Below are 10528 nucleotides of genomic sequence, written 5' to 3' on the forward strand. Positions count from 1 at the left end.
GATTTAATCTAGACAGTGCTAGATTTAAAACCTTAGCATTCAGAATATGTAGGTTGAGGGATACTGGCATATAATACATTAGAAACAGAAAGCATAAGTGAAATCCTGGTGCATTTATCTCTGAAGAATAGCTGGTGCTGAGGAAACAACTATCCATATTTGTAATTCTGCCATATCTATGTATTTGGAATAGATATCAGAAATATCAATTTACTAATTTGATTAATCTATATCTCTTTTTGTCTCTGCAGTGATGAATCTAACCATACAAGCATGAAGTTGTGTATATAGTGCTCCACTTTTTGTATTTATAGTTGAAAACTGAAAATTTGATTTTACAAGTCTGAGATATGTTTACATGTAGCTGCTTTTACTTGTTTGCAATAGTCTATGTGTACATCTGGTTTTCACTTACATCTGCAGTTAGATGGTATATAACTGCAGGGTAAACGTGCAAAGATTCTCTCTTTCATTAGAGAGAGATCTCAGTACAATGATCAATAATAGAAATCTGATTATTTCTGTAAATTCTTATATTTTGGCTTGTGGACCTGCATGGACAATGAGTGCCATGAACTAGTTTACAAGAAATTGTGACCAAATAAGAGCAAAATGCTACAAAATGTACTGTACCGGCTGCCATTGAAGTTTACTGACTCGACTTCCATGTCCATCTTAAACACTTCACTGATTCATGCCACCACATCTGCTTGTACAGACTAAAAGCATGAGTTTGTGTGCCAAACCTGCTTGTTGTGTGATCACGTCATGTGCTAAATGGCTGCTCACAGTGACCGTTGATTCCAGCTTCTGAATCATTTCATTTTGTCATCCCAAGGGAGTCACACCATGGCTTATTGCTAAAAAGAGATAAACCAGAGGAGGATAGAAAGAGGCCTTGAATTTTTGGAGAATAGAGTTCCAGCTGCAGGTGGATGGCTTCCAGTCTTGCTGGTTACTTGGCCTCTTTGATCAAAGAGGGTCCTGCCTGTTAACCAGCATCAGTTTGCCTTGCACTGCTCACGATCATGAGGACATTCACGATAGGCCCTGTCGAGTCCTTAATCAAGAAGGAAAGAAGTTTGAAGAAGAAACCAGACTTCTCTGTGGGTTCTTTGATAAGGTTACAGAGGTGCTGCAGGGATCATTTCTCCATGGCAGACACCGCCTGAGGCCAGAAGCTTCTCAACCTTACTCAAGGATGGACAGAGTATGTGCTCTGTATATTGTATTTTGGGACTGCTGGAGGAAATAGCATTCTTGAGGCAAGGATGCATTGGAACATCCTCCAGAGGAGGAGGATAATGGAACTGAGCAGAGACGTATGTACCATGGTGTGGTTTTCAGGTGATTCAGTTTAAATTACACAAAACTTCTCTGCAGAATTTTGGAAGCTATGGTTAATTTTGGTTCCTTCTCCCGTAACTGTTGCCATAAAGGATGCATTTCAATAATCTGTTCAACATTTGTGATGTTGGCATTGAAGAAAATACTTCAAGCCAGACCTGCATCTTGTTTCAGTATTAACAGTTTTTATTTTAGAGTCTTTGAAGCCTTTAAGTCTAAAAAAGAAGAGTTTATTTTTGTGTTTCACAAATTGATTTATCCATCTTGTTCTTTTTCTGCTGTTACGGTGACCTTAGTGGACATTATTACTCAAAAAACATTGGAGAAACAAGTCTGTGTGATTACCATTGCACACTTATCATCGCACTACATTGGTAAAGGTGTCAATATTTCTCCATTTCTGTTCAGATGACTAGCTTTCTAGGGAAACACAGGCAAAATTTTGCTTCTCCACTTTTTTTATTGTTAGAAATACTGAATTTGTGCACATTTGTAGTTTTTGCCACAAGACATTTTTTCCATTTTTGAGTCTTCATATGGTGCACTGTAGTTAGTTTGAGAGGCTAGGTTATGAGAAATGGTGCCATGTTCAGCACATGGAAGTTCTTTTTATAGCACTTCCATTCCTAGTGTATAGTAGGATGATCACAAACTTTTTTAGTTATTTTTCTGAGAGTTGTCTTTCATACGTAGACCAAAACTAAAGATGAAGACAGTCTGTGTCCCCCCATGTGTGGGCACCTTACCCTTCTTGAAATGCATGTTTTTGCTTACTCCATCATTTCTAAATCATGTGAAGATGGAGACCTGGTGTGGTTGCACTTTTCATATAGATTCGCAATCTCAGATCAATGGAAATGTCACTATAATGTGATCTTTCACTTTGCTAAATCTTTATTGTCAATTTGTTGTATCAGAGACAAAAAGAGCTTTTCAAGAGGAGAAATATTCCATAGATTTTTAAAACTAAAAATTAATTTAGTGGCCTCTATCTGGTAGTACATTTCTCATAAAAACAAAGTTCCAACACTATATAGATGTTTATATACTGAATATATATATTTGCTGCTTAAATCCATCTTCCAATACTAAGAAATAAACAAGTCTTCACAGATATGAGGGAAAATGTTTTTATTTGCTTATATTTTCAGAGATGCAAGTATTGACCTGTTTGAATAATCGTGATTACAATAGTAAAAGCCTTCACATGGCATAGACTGAATATGAGATGTTAATAATTAGAGTGCTACAGCAGTAATGTGAATGAGGTACCTTCCAGAAAGGGCAGAAGAGGAGAACCATGTAAGCCCATGAACTTGCCAGTTTTGGTCTGTTTGTTTAAGAAGCACTATCCCAAAATCCAACAGGCTGAGGAGCAAGCTACCCGCCTAACAAAACAGAGTTTCTTATGCCTATATCCTTACTTGGTACATTTGGCCGGGTATATTATAGATGTGAAGACTATTTTTGTAAAGTAGCAAATACTGGCAGTCATACAGTAAGATGAAATATTTTTTAAATATCCCTCAGAGTATTCAAGTGCTAAATCAAGTAGGATGTTTCCTACCTGGCTAGATGTTTTAGCAGTTCCATATCAAGACTGTCCAAAAACACAACTCATTTAAGAAAGAGAAACAAGATAAAGAGCTACTAAATGCACTCTCATATTTTTTAGATTTGTATATCTATATTTTTAAACTGTCCTCATCACATCCATTTCTGTATGCATCAATAAAGTTAGCAGAACCTTGATTCGTTTCCTCATTCAGAAAATATTGATAGATATTGCTGCTAAGCATTAGTCAAACTCAATTCTCCTTTAACTCCCTGACACTGAGACCCTGCTGAAGAAACACTTCAGCACCTTTACTCTCTTTTTTGTCTTGTGAAGTAATTTCTTTATTTAATTCCCACCAGGTAGGAATAGTTTTTTCCTCCCCCAAATAATCTAACTTATCTTTTTTAAGCTTCTGTATTGTTCAACATCATGAAAGGTTCATTCCATTTAAATGATCATGGGTGAACAGCAGATAAACAATTTAATTGTACAGGCTAAACTACATACATAGATTTGACATTAATATTTGCATCTCAAAGATTGACTTGAAACCTAACAGTTTGTAGATAAGTTGCATGTTCAGGACAAGGGAAAAAAAATGCATTGTGTTTAGTATTTCATCAAGAAAAGCACCCTGTGAAGACTTGCAACATGTTTATTTTGTTTAAAAACAACTATTTTTGGTGCTAGTGTATGTTTTTCCTTTCAATGGCAAAGCTGCAGTTTGAACTGCCTGTGTGCTGTATCTTTTAGTAGCATTCCTCCAGATAGATATGATTTGTTTTGTTTAGTTTGTGACAGGAACAGTAGTTCCTCTACCAGTCTTTTCAGTTGTAGAAATCTGTAGTGGTATTGGCCTACACAGTTTCTATATCCCTGACTTTTTCAGGTATGATTAATTCTTGTTCTTTTGAGAGTTTTCAGTATTCGTTTCACACCAGGTTTTGTAATTATCTGTTACTCCAGTGTATTATAACCACACTGTGCAGAAGTCCTGTTACAGAAGCAGTAAGTCTTTGAAGCATTGTATGGAATATGTCTGACATACGTGGTCCTTGTCTTCATATTCATAGACTAGCTATGGGGAACCTTTCTTTCGGTATGCTTTGGACACGTTTCTATTTTTTCCTGAGGTACAGCATGAAATGTTAATTCATGGAGCAATGTATTTTTTTGATTTATATTTTTATTTATTGCTGAATTTGATGTCATGTTCTGATAGTATAGCAAGGCAGAATGACACTCTTCGTCCAGCTGTTTATATATATATTTTTAGTCTACCACGTAAGTTGTATGAATGAGTTTCAGAACGATCAAATCCATATACCTGCACGTGTAAAGTATAGAGTTTTAAAAAGGATAATTCTTAAGATTAATGTACAGTGTGGAAAGTTAGCACTGGCTCCACTGAGCATTACACACTTCGAAGAGTGCATGCAACCATCAGTTACTCTGCTAAGCCAGCAGAAAAGACAATGCAACCCCAAATGAGATGAGCAGAGCTTTGGTCTTTGTGGCCAAGTGGTGCTGCATAGGACTGAGGGCCATGTCAGGAGATGTGGTTTGGATCCTGGATCCCTGGGCTCAGCCATTTAAGGCTCTTCACTTGGCCCTTTCCCCAGCAGTGAAACAGGAAAGGTGATGCATCCTTCCCCTGAAAAACAGTTTGAGACATGCAGAAGGAAGGACCTAGGTATTGTTGCTTAGTAACAAGGGGAATATCATCAACTTTAACAGTGGGGTTTGATTGAATCAGGACCATTTCAGTGAGTAAAACCTGCAGAGAGACTCTCAGTCTATTGAATGTGATGAAGGTGTTCAAGGTATGCAGCAGTTGACCTTTCCTTTCAAATTTTCTCATCACTGCCGCTTGACCATCTTAAATTACATTTTTAAATCTCTGCATTTTACCTGGTGAGACACATAAATTTTCACACTGGAGAGTTACACAAACCACTAATATCTGCAAAGATAGTGGTCAAAAGAAAGCCTAATTTTTAGTCATTGCAAAAAAAAAAAAAAAAATATTTGATTTCAGTGACCAGAATTAAAACTAACGCCTGAATTTTTTTATTTTTTTTTCCTTTCTGCAACTTCCTTTTATAGATCTGAATGTTGCTATAATGTACAAATGAAGATTTTCTTGCACCCTCTGTACTGAAGTGTTTTACTTCATACTTACATGGTGGTTGGATTCATTAAATGTTGTTAGATACAAGTGCCTGCCACCATCATTACTGACAGAATTTCAGAAAGAGACTCCACAGAACAAGTGGTGTTTGTATTTAAAAAAAAAAGGATTTGGAGTGTTGGTTTTGTTTAATTTTGTTTTTAAATGCATCCAATTATCAATGCTGCTTGGAAATCTAATTTACTTTGGAAAACAGGGGGCCTTAACTTAACCTGGGACCGTTAGCGTTTTACTTGTTTTTATTTAAAAAAAGAAAGTGTATGAATTTCCCAGATACCATTGATACTTGCACACTTCTCTGAAGTATTATGAAGAGTTGGGTTGGTGGAAGAATGTTTTACATAATGTTAACATATGTGGATATTCTTATATTATTGTACATGTTTGGGAAAATATCACGCAACTTTAAAAATGCTACGAAGATGTATGTATCTGACTTTTTCCTTTGGAAAATATTATATATTTTTATTTGTATTTTTTACTTTTTTAAGTTCATCTATATGTGCCGTTATTTTTGTATTGCAAATGGTCTCATAAGTGCAGTAGAAGACATAAAAATACAAAGAAAAGTAATTTGGTAAGGATTACAATGCTTGGGGGGGAAAACACATGGGTCAGTATTATAATATCAATACTAGAAATATTTTGAGTGTCTTAGCACTGTAAATATGTCATGAGACCTCTTTTGACAAGTAGTGTAAAGAATTACGAGGTTTTAATCACCCATTTTAATTTGTTATTAATTACCACTTTCCTGTGGCCTCTGGTCTTGACTTAATTGAACCTGATCAAACAGCATGCTTTTTGGGTTTTATTATTAAAATTTCTCCTTGTTTTTTGATTGAATACTGTTTCATTTTCTTTCAGTTTTGTAATTCTGATTTTGGTTCTTGCTTGTGAGAAGTTGATCTTCAGAATTATTTTTACACTATTTATGATTTATTTTCATAATGTAAAAAGTGTGTAATTATTAAAATGTTAATCCAACCACTGGTGCTGATTTTGCATAGTTAGTTCTTAGTGTTGTTGCAAAACATTGCTCTAGTCTGTCTGGATTGGAAAGCATTGTGCCAATCTCTAGTTTGAAATCTAGTGCAGGTTGTGTCAGTCACTGTTCACATTCACACAAAACTCAGGGCCTTTGCAACATGTTCCATTTTCCTATAGTGTGCAATAAAAAAACAAACCATGTTGCTCAACCCTTCAAAGTCGAGTCCATTCAGTCATCTTTTTTCTAAACACACAGAACAACCTGTGGACATCCATAAAAGGATAGGGAAAATATTTTGGTGCAAATATCAGAGCCTTTCCTTGCTCTGGAAAAGCTGCAAGGATTTATGTACTATCCAGATATAGAAACTATTGCTTAGACAAGTCCACAGGTCCTAGGATTCAAATAAATAAGCTGAAAATCACTAATCTCCCCTTTCTGTAACACCAAAGGTGAAAAATAAACATGAGCTGTTGAGAAATAAACATGTGCCCAGGCAGTGTCACAAGTACTAATGTAAGCTAGAAAATGTGAGGGTCTGTTTTATCACAAATCCAGTTTGTTCCTAAAAGATGGAGCATAATAATTATTGCAAAATCATATATTGTCAAGCACCCTGGTCTAAGAAGACACATTTTTGCAGGAGTCTCCCTGAACAAAGGATTTTTTTTGAAGAAAAAAGAAAGATTGGGCAGCAGCTGTAATCACTTCAAAGCATTATTTAAATGTTTGGGTTTTCTAAGTCCCAAAATATTTCAGACAAACAAAACACTCTCCATTGTTACCCCTTCCTTCACCTCAAAAAACTGTAGTCTCTCTAGGCGAAGAGAGAGGATAAGCACTGTGGGGGTTTGACCTCTAATCTTAACTGTTAGTAATCTCCATAGATGTCCGTTAATCTTATCTGGCTTTGTTGTAGCTCTTGGGGGGACTAAAAATAGCTTTGCTACCTTTCCTAGATGACATACTTACAGCTTAACTTGCCCAGCATCGCCAAGGAAGTGCCCAGCAATGCCAAGCGCAGCCACTCTGTGCCATGCTGCACATGCAGTTAGCTAGAGCTGACTGTCCATGGGTTTCCCATTCAGTCCTTCTACTGCCTCTAAAGTCAAACCTCAGCTAACCAACATCATATAGCCTTCAAATCCTACTGCACTCACTGAGACATGACTTCCCTTTGCCATTCCTTCACACAAGGAGCTGACAATGCATTCTTGCTCCAGCAAGTAGTAACAACTGGACCCAAATATATATTAAAAGAAAACAAGCAAGAACATGCCAAAGTAAGTCATGTTCCTGGAAGCACATTCTTTGTCTTCCCAGGGTCACTAATTTGTCTTCTTTTCTGTTAGCTTCTGCTAATTTACAGCCAGAGTACTCACAGGGCATTCTCCACTCCCTTCCCCTGGCTGCAGTAGAAAAATACAGTGGTTTGGGATTCTTGCTAAAAACTTGGAGCTTGAATGTATGTATGTGTCTATATGCACATATATATAAATTTCTGCATGCATACACATATATCCACATGACCTGTAGTGTTCAAGAAAATACTGTTGTCCTGGGTTCAGCTACAGCAGTCATTTTTTCTCCTTCTTAGTAGCTGGTGCAGTGCTGTGTTTTTGACTTTCAGTCTGGGAACAGTGCTGATAACACCGATGTTTTTAGTTGTTGCTAAGTAATGTTTACTCTGACCAAGGACTTTCTCAGTCTCATGCTTTGCCAGAGAGGAGGGGAAGCCAGTGGGAAGCAGAGGCAGGACACCTGACCCAAACTGGCCAAAGGGCTATTCCATACCACAGCACGTCCTGCCCAGTATATAAACTGGGGGGAGTTACCCGGAAGGCCCAGATCGCTGCTCGGGTCGGGCTGGGTATCGGTCGGCGGGTGGTGAGCGGTTGTGTCCTTTTCCCTTGTTATTCCTCTTATCATTATTATTGGTAGCAGTAGTGGTTTGTATTATACCTTAGTTACTGGAGAGCTGTTATCTCAACTCGTGGGAGTTACATTCCTTCGATTCTCCTCCCCATCCCTCCAGGAGCGGGGGGAGGAAGGAAAAAGGGGGGGGAGTGAGCGAGCGGCTGCGTGGTTCCAAGTTGCCGGCTGGGCTTAAACCACGACAACTGTCCACAAACCTCAGAGATCACAGTCTGCTAGTATTACTGTACTCAAGCTGCTTTAGTTTGCCTCTGAGATCAAAGGCAGACACAGTTCATGTCATATCAACTAAGATGCAGGGGGTTTATGTGCTTAAATACTGTTGAATAACTAATAAACAACCTGATTATTTTTGTATGTGCAGCTTACAGCTTGACTGAGTTTTCCAAGTACCCACACTTAGCAGGGCAGTCATGAGCTCTCAGTGGCATCATCTTTGTCTGGCTGCTCTCTCCGGGAGCCAACAAGTACCTGGGAACTTTTTGCAAGCTTTTAGGATCTCTCTTCTCTTTGGCATATTAAGATTGTTGTGAGGTTGAGATAAATTGATTCGGGTTGAGATAAAACTGATAAAAACAAATATGGCCAAAAAATATATTACTAAAATGTCAACTCTCACTATTACATCAATTAGCTTGTACCAGAAAGTTGTGTATATGATAAATTTTCCATTTAAAGATCTGGAACATTCAGCACTGAAATGATTCTCAACAAAAATCATTCAGGATGCAGCAAGTATGCAAAAGGTTCTGGAAAGCAACGCTGCCATGAACCTCACTCTTCCCTGTCTTCCCCTGTGCCTATTTGTATCCAGTTAACACATGCTGCGTTTGACTGACGCAGGGCTGATCACTGCATCAACTTGCAGGCAAGTCCATTCCCCTTTCAGCATAAATATCAAGCAGCTGGCTATCCCTGAGAAGGTGCAGGTAAGTAGGGTTTGTCAGTTTTCACCTTTCTGTACTGAAATGGATCTTAACCACAGATCATTTTCCACTGACCATCTATAATGGGTTTGCTTCTCAGGATGAACCAGCATTAGATTGTTTTTCAGAGATACAGTAACTCCTTAAACAGTTAAATCGGGAGATGAACGCGCCTTACTTGGATACTTTGAATAGCTCATAGAAATAGTTACTCCTTTTCATCATTCATACAGGGAGCCAGGCTGCTGGTTGCTGGTACCCTGCCAGCAAAAAACCCTTACCCAAGTGTGGGAAAAAAATCAATTAAAATGTTCAGAAATCAGACAGACAAAGCACTGTGTTTCTTAAAAAAAAAAAAAAAAAAAAAAAAAAAGTATGAAAACCTCTCACACCTATTTTAATAATTCTTTACACCATGGAGAAATAGCTGCCAGTGTTTACTCCACAGCATTACAAGGGCAAGTGGGAGAGGTCTAAAACAGCCAAGTGACAAGATGCTGGAAACCCTTGTCTGAAGCAAGGATCACACTGCTAAATGGAGAGGAAAGACCTCCTCTGCTCTACACATGAGACTTGGCAGGCTTGATCTTGCTGATAATATCAAAAGAGCGTGCAAGAACTATGAGCCAAGAGAGTGGGCTATTTCCTTGATTACTAAGCCTCTTTCCATGGCTGTGAAGGAACAGAGAAGCAACCCTCCCCCTACAGCAAGCTACTTCACCTACCACTCTGATCTTTCCTTATTAAGTTTAATATTGCCTCAAGCAATTACTAATCCAGCTGTGAACAAACTTTCTTTTGTTAAACCTGGAACAAAAACTCCTGATACAAGCAGGGCTGGCTGCTGGTGCATGCCTGTAAAGGAGTAGAAGCACAGTAGCTTGCATATCCCTTAAATCTGTTTGTGGTCCAGGGTTTCTGTGCAAGCAAGACCAGACAGGTCAGCATAAACAACTGAATTTTTTCCATGTTAGCGCTCCCAGCAGCCCCAGAGGAGGAACAAGGCTGTGCTGGGCACCAACAGAGAGCAGGCACCAGCAGGTGCAGGAAAATCACCTCTCCTGAGATGCCTTTCGACTCACAGACTCATGTGCTGCCCTTCACTACCTATGTTCCAGCCTTTTTTGACATTACTGTCACAAAGGGACTGCAATTAGGTCCAGTATATAACATGTACAACTGAAGCACATCTACCCTATTCTATGTATCATTCCCCAGCTTTCAGAGATATGGGCAAAATGGAAAAGCACTGCAGAGAGCATTTCTGACAGGCTCTAGCCTAGGCTTGATTCGGATGTTAGCAGATCTAAACGCCTGTTCTCTTCTTGAGACCCATCAGTGAATCTCATTACTGGCTGTACAATACTGCCCTAGCTGACAGTTTTCACAGCTCCTCCCTATCTTTTAAGTCCGTGCCTTCTTCTGCCTGGGCAAGGCACTGAAGACGGGCAGCTGCCATCTCTCCTGGGATGTAAAGGTGTTGCTGTTGGTGCCTCCTACCACTTCTGTGACAGGGCTGTTCTGTTGGTTGGGTGAGGCAAGGTTTCCAATGGAGCAGGCAACACGGGAGACGGACGCAG

This window comes from Nestor notabilis, unplaced genomic scaffold (genome assembly GCF_000696875.1).
Source record: "Nestor notabilis isolate BGI_N333 unplaced genomic scaffold, ASM69687v1 scaffold13591, whole genome shotgun sequence".
NCBI classification, from domain to species: domain Eukaryota; kingdom Metazoa; phylum Chordata; class Aves; order Psittaciformes; family Psittacidae; genus Nestor; species Nestor notabilis.